Raw genomic sequence first — 10,166 nt, forward strand, 5'->3', positions numbered from 1 at the left:
TGCTCACACCATGTGTTGATGCACTTTGAATAAGAACCCAAGATCTTGTTGTGTCAGTCATGTGGAGTAGAGTCCCATATTCTGGACTCCCACACTTTCATTGTCTGAAGCTCTCCCAGGCCAGGGATAAGAGCTGTGAGGTCTCACCCTCACTTCCCATTTCATCTGCTTCACCCTAGCTCTCAATGTTAGGGTTAAGAGCAAACAACACCCCTTTCCATTTGGCTTGTTTGTCGAGGTTGATTTGACCCCTTGACTAAAGCCCAGCCATGTTGTGTGAGCCTTCTTGTTTGCATATAGTGTGTGATACATGTTCACCCGTTTGCTTACTTGCTGTGTTGTTGACTTGCTGCCTGTGCGAGTTAGGATCTGTTAGATACCTCAACCTAGGACTATTGTGGATTGCATGACAACTATTAGGCTCGAGTCAGACTCCCTTTTAGTCTGTCATTTCCCAGTCTCTGGTTAGGAGAAAGTTTCTTCCCTGTTAAAGGGAACTACGTCGCCCTGATCCTCATACCAGATGAGGTACGTAGGCAGGAGATCGTGCGAGATCTCTCCGGGCACCCTTTTTCTTTTTTTGGTGTGTGTTTGTTTGTTTGGAGTCTGATGTAAGTCCAGCGATTGGCATTCGGTTTCCTTGTTTGTTTATTGTGTGTTTCGAGTCTGACATAAGTCCAGCGACTGGCATTCGGTTTCCTTGTTTGTTGGTTGTGTGCTTGGAGTCTGACGTAAGTCCAGCGATTGGAAGTTGGTTTCCTGTGGGTTGTGTGTGTGGAGTCTGACGTAAGTCCAGCGATTGGCAGTCGGTTTCCTTGTTCGTGTTTGTTGTTTGGATTGGACGTAAGACCAGCCATGGGCAGTGTGTTTCCATTTGTGTGTTTCTTTTGACGTCTCAGCGTCTTTGCGTGTGTTTTGTTTCGGCGTGCGTTAGCCGAACTACGGTAGCTCTGATTCTCATTCCAGATGAGATACGTATGCATAGGATGCGATATCCTAGCGAGCCCGTCCCCCATTTCCCCGAACTACGTCGACTCTGATGTTTGTTTCTGACAAACTACGTAGGCCCAGGATGCGACATCTTGCCGAGTCCGCTTCCGTCTTCTTCCATCTGTGTTTTATTCCAATGTGTGTGCATTCTTTGAGCAGTTATTCAGCAGCCTTTTTCTATTCTTTTGAGCGTGGATCCCCTTGAGTACGACGGACGTGAGGGGTGCTAATACCTTCCCCTTGCGTAACCGACTCCCGATCCTTGCGTAACCCAGGCCCGAGTATACACCTAGGATTAGTGTGGTCTCACGTTTCCTCACATGTTGGATCAGCATGTTGTTGCGACGTGACATACCACAAGCCAGACGAGGTTCTTCTGAGTGAGCTCTTCCGGGTGGAGTATTCCACTTTGGTTGAGTTATCTCTTTTGAGTTGTTGACTTCGGTGACCGTTCTTTCCTGGATCTTTGGTTTAGACGATCTTATGAGAGCTGCAGCGGCACACCCGAAAGGGAAAACCCGTTGAGTATCTTGTCCGATTGTCGAGACCATTATCCGCCTTAGGATGACCTTATAGAATTCACCTTTGAGGGGAGGGTTTGATCTTACAGATGCATGTTCTGATGGTGACTTCCTGATGGTGTCTAATGGTTCAGTTATTGATTGGAGTCCTATTTATAAGTCGGATTTATGGATATTTATTTCTGAGACGCCGGAATGCTGTCCGCGGTATTTATCAGTGGGGATCCGTTTATTTCAGGATTCCCTGGGCTGGTTCAGAGGATCTGGTGGTTATCTGTTTAGAGGACTTTCTGGTGATGATGGTGATGTATTCTCCGGTTCCGTTTATTTCGGAACTCCCGAGTTGGATTTATGGTTGCTCAGTACCTCAGATGGTTGAGATCAATTCAGAAACCGGAATCCAGTATAGGGGTTGTTCAGATGACTTGGAGGATGGCACAGTACATTGCATTCATACATCAGCATCATTCACATTTTGCATTTATCTGCATCTAACTCATGTTTATCCATATGCAGGGGACATTCTTGATCGAGATCCTAGTTGAGAGACTCCTTTGTTTCAGACATGAGGCCCGGATTGAAAGACGATGTTGTCTACAGTTTCTTCAATCCAGAGATTGACGTGTTGAAGGATATGATAGCATTGATTACACCTGACCATGTGGGGATGTTCCGTGAGGATTATGGTGGTATTCTGAAGGTGGTTTTCAGGCTTACTGATACAGATAGGAGTGCCATCCACACTTTTCTCCAGTTTTATGACCCGGGCTTGAGGTGCTTCATTTTCCCGGATTACTTATTGGGACCTTTGATGGAGGACTATGCCAGCATCCTGGGTATTCCAATCAGAGACCAGATTCCGTTTTATGTCACTAAGGATGAACTTGATGTTGTTGAGATTTCTCGTGCTCTTTATTTAAGCCCAGAGGTGACCAAGGGGGGTTTGAAGGAGAAGGGAAAGTTGCCCGATTTTCATTTGAGTTTCTTGGAGGATAAAGCCAAGGAGCATGCTGTTGTGGGTAATTGGCAGACCGCTTGTGCTTTAATTGCTGTGAGCATCTATGGGATCATCCTGTTTCCTAATCAAAAGAACTTTGTGGATATTAATGCCATCAGGATGTTTGCTCAGAGGAACCCTATTCCTACCTTGGTTGGGGATGTTTATTACTCGGTCCATAATCGGAACGAAAAGAGACATGGGGGATTGATCAGATGTTGTGCTCAACTGTTGCACAAGTGGTTAATGGGGTATTTGCCTTCCAGAGGTGCTTTTGTTTCTCTTGATCCTACGGTTAATTGGGCGACCAAGTAAATGGGTTTGCGAGCCAAGGACATAGCTTGGACTCACAATGGTGTGGCTGGACGAGACTTCATTTACAGTTGTGGGAGCTTTCCTAATGTGCCTCTTATAGGAGTTCAGGGTTGCATCAATTACAATCCGACACTTCTTAGAAGACAAATGGGGTTTGCCATGGAGGTTCCTCCTCTCGAGTGAGAGATTCAGGAGTCTTTCTACTTCCCGGCTGAGGGTAATCTGACACGGTTGAGGCAAGTGTCTGGAGCATGGCGCAACATTCAGAGAAAGGGCAAGATTCCTTTTGGTAGGGTTAATAGCAGGTCTTTTCCTCTGTTTGATGATTGGCTTAGGAAGAGGATTGAGCTCACACATCTACCATTTTCTGGGGGTGATCCTTGGTGCCCATTGATTGAGGGGCCATGTGCTTCTGTCAGTATGGAAGAATTTCTTGAGATGAAGAAAGCCAGAGATCAGCTGCAAGCAGAGAAGACTGAATTGGAGATGAGTGTTGCTAGGATTCAGATGGATAATTAGGAAATCAAAGGGAGAATAGAAGATCAGGATAAGAGACATGCCATGGAGGTGAAGCGCTTTGAGATAGACACCACCTATTACCGCAAGATCAGCCAAGCTTTGGAGTCATCTACAAAGGAGCACGACATTACCAAGGAGAAGTTGGCTAGAGCTTTGAGCGTCATTGAAGATGAGAAGAGGAGACAGGTCCTTGTGATGAATCAGAGAGATGCCAGAGCCAAAGTCCTTGCCACAGAATGGGAAGCTGAGAAAGCGAAGATTATTGCTGAAAGAGATCACTATCATGCTGAGAGGGATCATTATTTCAGACAGATGAAGATTCATCAGAAGGAGATAGGAAGATTGCAGCAGGAGAACACTGAGCTCAGGTTTTCCGTGAAGTTTACCAAGATGGTTGATGATGCAGAGCCGTCTGTGGTACCTCCTTCGATATAGACTTTTGTTATCATGTGTTGGATTACCGTCAGGCCTGTTGACGGAATTCACTTGCTTGTATTTTCTTTCTGATTCTGGAGAATTGTATTTGATCTGCATTAGCCTGATGTATGATTCTCGCATGCATTGTGCACTTTTGATATACAGTGGTTGTTATCATTCAGTGATTGATCTTCAAGCTTTATTTGCTTTCCTGTATGCACTCACACAGCACACACATGGTTGGGTGATATCTTTGCTAAATCCTAATTCTCTGCTCTGAATGGCAAAACCAGACGAGTGATGTCAGAATATTTCTGTCAAATTATTATCTGTCTCGATGAAACCAGGATCGAAAGACAGAGTGTTCCTCATATGGATAGACATTGCATTCATGCGTGAGTCATAATAACCTGTCTTCTGTTTTGCAGGTGTCAGTTTCTAACATGTTTGATTGACTTAGGAATGATGAATCCACCCAACGCCGACGTTCTCGACCTGAAAGAGAAGATGGGTGAGTTGTTCAATATCATGCAAGGGCTCGCCGTGGGGCAGAAAGCAATCGCTGAGAGGTTGGAGAGGATTGAAAACTGGCTGAGAATGGGGGAAATACAGGGAAATGCTCCGTCTCTAGAGTAAAGAAGCCCTCTGGCAATAGTCAACACAAGAAGGAGGTTGAATCAAGTGATGTGTCTGCCCAAAGGGGACGCGGTAGGGATCATTATCACCCGTATGCTGCTGCAGTAAATATTACTACTAGTAATCGATCTACAGGACAGCAACAGCGGCCACCTCAACAGAGAACACAGAGAGCTGGGTGCCAAGCGAGAAGAAGGATGACTGATCGTCAGTTTGATAAGCCACCCATGGCGTATGCTCTTCTGTTTAAGAGGTTGAAGGATCTTGGGTTGGTTCAGCCGAGGACGTTGGCTCCGGTCGGACCAGACCAAAGGCTTGCAGGTTACAATGAGAACATCAAGTGCGAGTTCCATTCTGGTGCACCCGGGCATATCATTGAGGATTGTAAAGCTTTTAAGCATGTCGTTCAAGATTTGGTGGATTATAAAGCCATCAATTTTGCACCGACACCGAATGTTAATGCTAACCCCATGCCGGTGCATGGTCCTGTGGGGGTGAACGTGATGTCAGAGGATAAGAGAAAAATAGAGGTGACGAATGTGGATCAGTTGAGGACTCCAATGTCTGTGGTGAAGACACATCTGATGAAGAGTGGAGTTTTCCCTGGTTGTGATAATTGTTGTGCTGCTTGCACTGTCACTACGAATGGGTGTGTGATGTTGAGGGAGACGATTCAGAGAATGATGGATGGGGGACGTCTCTGATTTGAGAAAGTTGATTGGGGGGAAGAAGACATCTTTGTCAACCAACTGTCATCGTTCAAGTGTGTTGAAATGGACGGTGGAATTTATGAAACACCGAGTCAAGCATTCAAAACCGTCAAGGTGGAGAATGCTATTTTTGCTAAAGAAGAAAAGAAGTCGTCCATTTCTTCTTACAAGCAAGTTGCTGAGGTGGTGAAGAGCGGAGGAGCCCCAGGTTAGGGAAAGATGATAGACATCGCCGCCAAGGAAGACAGGTTTGGGGTTGGCTATCAGCCGGGCCGAGGCTCGTCTGGACAGGGTAAAGGACGTCGTACGTCATTCACGTTCACCAGTGCTGGAATGCTAGATCAAGATCGCATCTATATGGTGGGTGAAGAAGTTGACAGTGACTGTGAGCTAGATCAATGGATAAAGCCGTGCGTACCAGAGATGGAAGTCCGGAACTGGAAGGCCGAAAAGATCATCATTGTCACTCTATGTGAAGAGTAATATTTCCTGTTTTCAATTTTGTCTGCATGAAAGCCATACGTTTTGCCCGAAACGTAATGGTTCATTGTACGGGCCACCTCATGTTTCATTTTGCAATATTTGCATCATAAATAAAAGGATGTTTTTCAATTAAAAGCAGTGTTCCCTGTTTTTCATTTATTTTTGCAGTTTAACAAAAACAAAAATAAAAATGGCAATGTTTGTTTTCATTCTTCTTTTAAATTGTTTCGCTCCGGTTCTAAAGCAGTGCATGAATCAACATTCATGCAGATGTGATCTTTCTCCGGATCTCATTAATAACAATCCTGTTACACCCTCATATGACTTCGACAATCCGATCTATCATGCCAAAGAAGAAGGCGAAGAAGATTGTGAACTGCCGGAGGAATTAGCCAGGTTGTTGAAACAAGAGGAGAAGGTGATTCAGCCGCACGAGGAGCAAGTTGAGGTTGTGAATCTGGGCACCGAGGAGGTCAGGAAGGAAGTGAAAATCGGGGCTGCGTTGGAGGAAAGTGTTAAGAGCAGAATGGTAGCCTTGTTGAAAGAGTATGTTGATATCTTCGCCTGGTCTTATCAGGATATGCCAGGGTTGGATACCGATATCGTTGTGCACAAGCTACCGTTGAGAGCAGATTGTCCTCCAGTGAAGCAGAAGTTGCGTAGAACTCGACCTGAGATGGCCATGAAAATTAAAGAAGAGGTTCAGAAGCAGTTGGATGTTGGGTTCCTCGCTGTCACTAATTATCCGCCTTGGGTCGCGAACATTGTGCCGGTGCCGAAGAAGGATGGGAAGGTGAATGTGTGTGGACTACCGGGATGTGAACAGAGCTAGTTCGAAAGAGGAATTCCCAGTACTTCACATCGATGTGTTGGTTGATAATACAGCTCAGTTCTCGGTGTTTTCCTTCATGGATGGCTTTTCTAGATATAAGCAGATTAAAATGTCGCCAGATGATATGGAGAAAACAACGTTCATTACACCGTGGGGCACTTTTTGTTATAAGGTGATGCCATTCGGTCTCAAGAACGTCGGTGCTACTTACCAGAGGGCCATGGTGACTTTGTTTCATGATATGATTTATCATGAAATCGAATGCTATGTTGATGACATGATAGCAAAGTCCCAAACAGAAGAGGGGCATTTGGTAGGTCTGGCCAAGTTGTTTGACTAGCTGAGATAATTCAAACTGAGGTTGAATCCGAGTAAGTGCATTGTCGGAGTGCGGTCCGGTCAGTTGCTGAGGCTTATTGTGAGCGGAAGAGGAATCGAGGTTGATCCTGCTAAAAAAAAAGAGAAAAGAAGTAATACAAGAAAGGCCTGAACCGAGAACAGAAAAGAGGTTTGTGGTTTCTTAGGTAGATTGAACTGCATTTCATGGTTCATATCTCATCTAACAGCCACGTGTGAACCCATATTCAAGCTGTTGAGAAAAGATCAAACGGTCAAGTGGAATAATGATGGCCAAGCGGCATTTGAAAAAATAAAAGAATATTTGCAGGAACCTCCGATTCCGATGCCTCCCGTGGAGGGACGACCATTAATTCCGTACTTGACAGCCCTCGAGGGATCTATGGGGTGTGTACTGGGGCAGCATGACGAGTCTGGTCGAAAAGAGCATGCAATTTACCTTAGCAAAAAGTTTACCGACTGTGAAACAATATATTCACTGCTCGAGAAAACTTGTTGTACTTTGGCATAGGTTGCTCGCCGACTAAGACAGTATATGCTGGTTCATACCACTTTATGGATTTCCAAGATGGATCTGATCAGGTGTGCATTTGAGAAGCCAGCAGAAGAAGCCAGCATTGACCAGACGGGTTGTGAGGTCGTAAACGATTTTTCACTGATGTGATATTCAGTACACCTCTCAGAAGGCAGTCAAGGGGAGTGTATTGTCTGATTACCTCACCCAGCAACCCATTGAGGATTGTCAACCGATGATGTTTGAGTTCCCTGATGAGGACATCGAGGTTCTCAAATCGAAAGATTATGAGGAACCGATCCCGGAGGAGGGGTCTGACCCTGAATCCGAACGGATTCTGATGTTTGATGGGGGTCGTTAACGTGAATGGAAGCAGGGTTGGTGTTGATTTGGTTACGCCAAAGGGGAGCCCACGGTCCTTTTGTTTCCCGGATAACATTTGAATGCACCCACAATGGTGGCTGGGTATGGAGCTTGTAGCCTGGGTATCGCTTTTCAGTGCGTACGTCTACTGGGGCAACGCCGTTCTCACTCATGTATGGGATAGAAGTGGTATTACCTATTGAGGTCCAGGTCCCATCGTGGAGAGTCCTTATGGATGAAAATTGGAAAAGGCTTGTCGCATTACGCGAAAAACCGGCGGGAAAACGAAAACAACAGAGCCGCCACCGTGCGTTATTTATCCCAAAAGAGGGAAAGGAAACGCTCGAAGTAAACCTGGAAAAGACATGGTCTCGCGACCAGAGAGAGATGGGATCGGGAGTCGGTTATGCGAAGGGAAGGTATTAGCACCCCTACGCATCCGTCGTACTCGACGGGATCCACGCTCGAAAGGAATAGAAAGAAGGTTGCTAAAGACTGCTCAAACACTACAGACACGCTAGAAACAAACACAGAAAGACGGAAGAAACGGGACTCGGCAGGATATCGCATCCTGGGCCTACGTAGTCTGTCAGACACAGACATCAGAGTCGACGTAGTTCGGGACAGGGGAAACGTGCTCACTAGGATGTCGCATCCTATGCATACGTATCTTCTCTGACCAGAGAAGAATCAGAGCACTCGTAGCTCGGCTAACGCACGCCAAACAAAACCAACACAGGAAACCGACTGCCAATCGCTGGACTTACGTCAGACACCACACAAACAGGAAAACATGGAAACCGAATGCCAACCGCTGGACTTACATCAGACTCCGAACCAACAAACACACACACACAGGAAACCGACTGCCAATCGTTGGACTTATGTCAGACTCCAACAAGCAAACAAGGCACAGGAAACCAACTGCCAATCGCTGGACTTACGTCAGACTCCAACAAGCAAACAAGGCACAGGAAACCAACTACCAATCGCTGGACTTATGTCAGACTCCAACACACACAAAGGGGTTGAAAAGGAAAAAGGGCGCCCGGAGAGATCAGGTCATCTCCTGCCTACGTACCTCATCTGGTATGAGGATCAGGGCGACGTAGTTCCCCTTAATAGGGAAAGAACTTCTAACCTAACCAGAGACGAAGGGAGACACAAACTACTAGGGAGATTACGAGTCGAGCCTAGAAGTTGTCATGCATACGATCCCTATATTGAGGTCTCTAATCCTAACTTGCACAGGAAGTAAGCTAACCTAAACAACACAGTCAAACACATACAAGCACAATAAAGCAAGCACACACACTATATGCAAACAATTGGGCTTATACAAGGCTAGGCTGTAAAAACAATCCAACTGGAATGGGGTGTTTTTAGCTCTTAACCCTAACATTGAGAGTTAGGGTGAAGCAGATGAAATGGGAAGTGAGGGTAAGACCTCACAGCTCTTATCCCTGGCCTGGGAGAGCTTGACTCAAATAGAAAGTGTGGGAGTTCAGAATGTAGGAACTCTTCTCCACATGACTGACACAACAAGATCTTGGGCTCTTATTCACAATGCATCAACACATGGTGTGTGAGCAAAGTGACACAACTGAATAGCAGGGGATGGATTGCACATCCCTTGTATCTGCCAATGCCTCTTCACTTAGGAGGTCTTTGAATGTACAAGGCACAACAGTAAACAATCACAAGCATTGCCTCTTAAGGAGGACTTCAGACAAGTGCCTGCCCACATAACAGGACAGGTCTTCCAGACTACATGAAGTCAGAAGAATTATACCTCAGTGGTAAGCAAACCATAAGCTAGCAAAGAAAAGTTCAAATGAACTCAAAGCATCTTAGGTACCTGTAGAAACATCTAAACCAATCAGTTAAACTGTATAGACAAACATTCAACATTCAATATCAAACAGACAACAAGTCAAATCAGGCAACAATGGTGCAAGGCACAAGGCAAACACAAATGAATTATCCTCAAGGCCTACAAAACACACAAAGGTTAGCACATGACAACAATTGACCAAGCTCAAATGAAGGAGCATCATCACTCATGGAGATGTAGACTTGAACCTGAAATCACAACCCAAATGGTAAGTCCAAACCACTAGGTCAAAGCCTAGGGTCAAAAGAGGATCAAAAATCCAAAACAGAAGCTCAAACTCAACACAAAGTGTAACACCCCGATGAAATTAAGATAATTGTTTAAATTAAGTTAATATTTTATTTATTAATTTAATTAAATAATTAGAAAATTATTGGATTATTAATATTATTATTGGGATAATATTATTGGGTTTTATTATTGGAGTATATAAGTTGGAATAATAAAAAGTCCTAATTTTTGGAAAAGGGTTTTCACGTGAAAAAGGAAAAGAGAAGCGGCTGAAAGGGAAAGGGCAAAGAGGCAGAGAAAGAGAAAGGAAAAGCTTGAAGCTAACGGAATTGCCGGATTAACTCAGGTAAGGGGGGTTTATCATCGTTTGATGGGTCTTATGGGATA

This window comes from Lathyrus oleraceus, chromosome 1, assembly GCF_024323335.1.
Source record: "Lathyrus oleraceus cultivar Zhongwan6 chromosome 1, CAAS_Psat_ZW6_1.0, whole genome shotgun sequence".
NCBI lineage: Eukaryota > Viridiplantae > Streptophyta > Magnoliopsida > Fabales > Fabaceae > Lathyrus > Lathyrus oleraceus.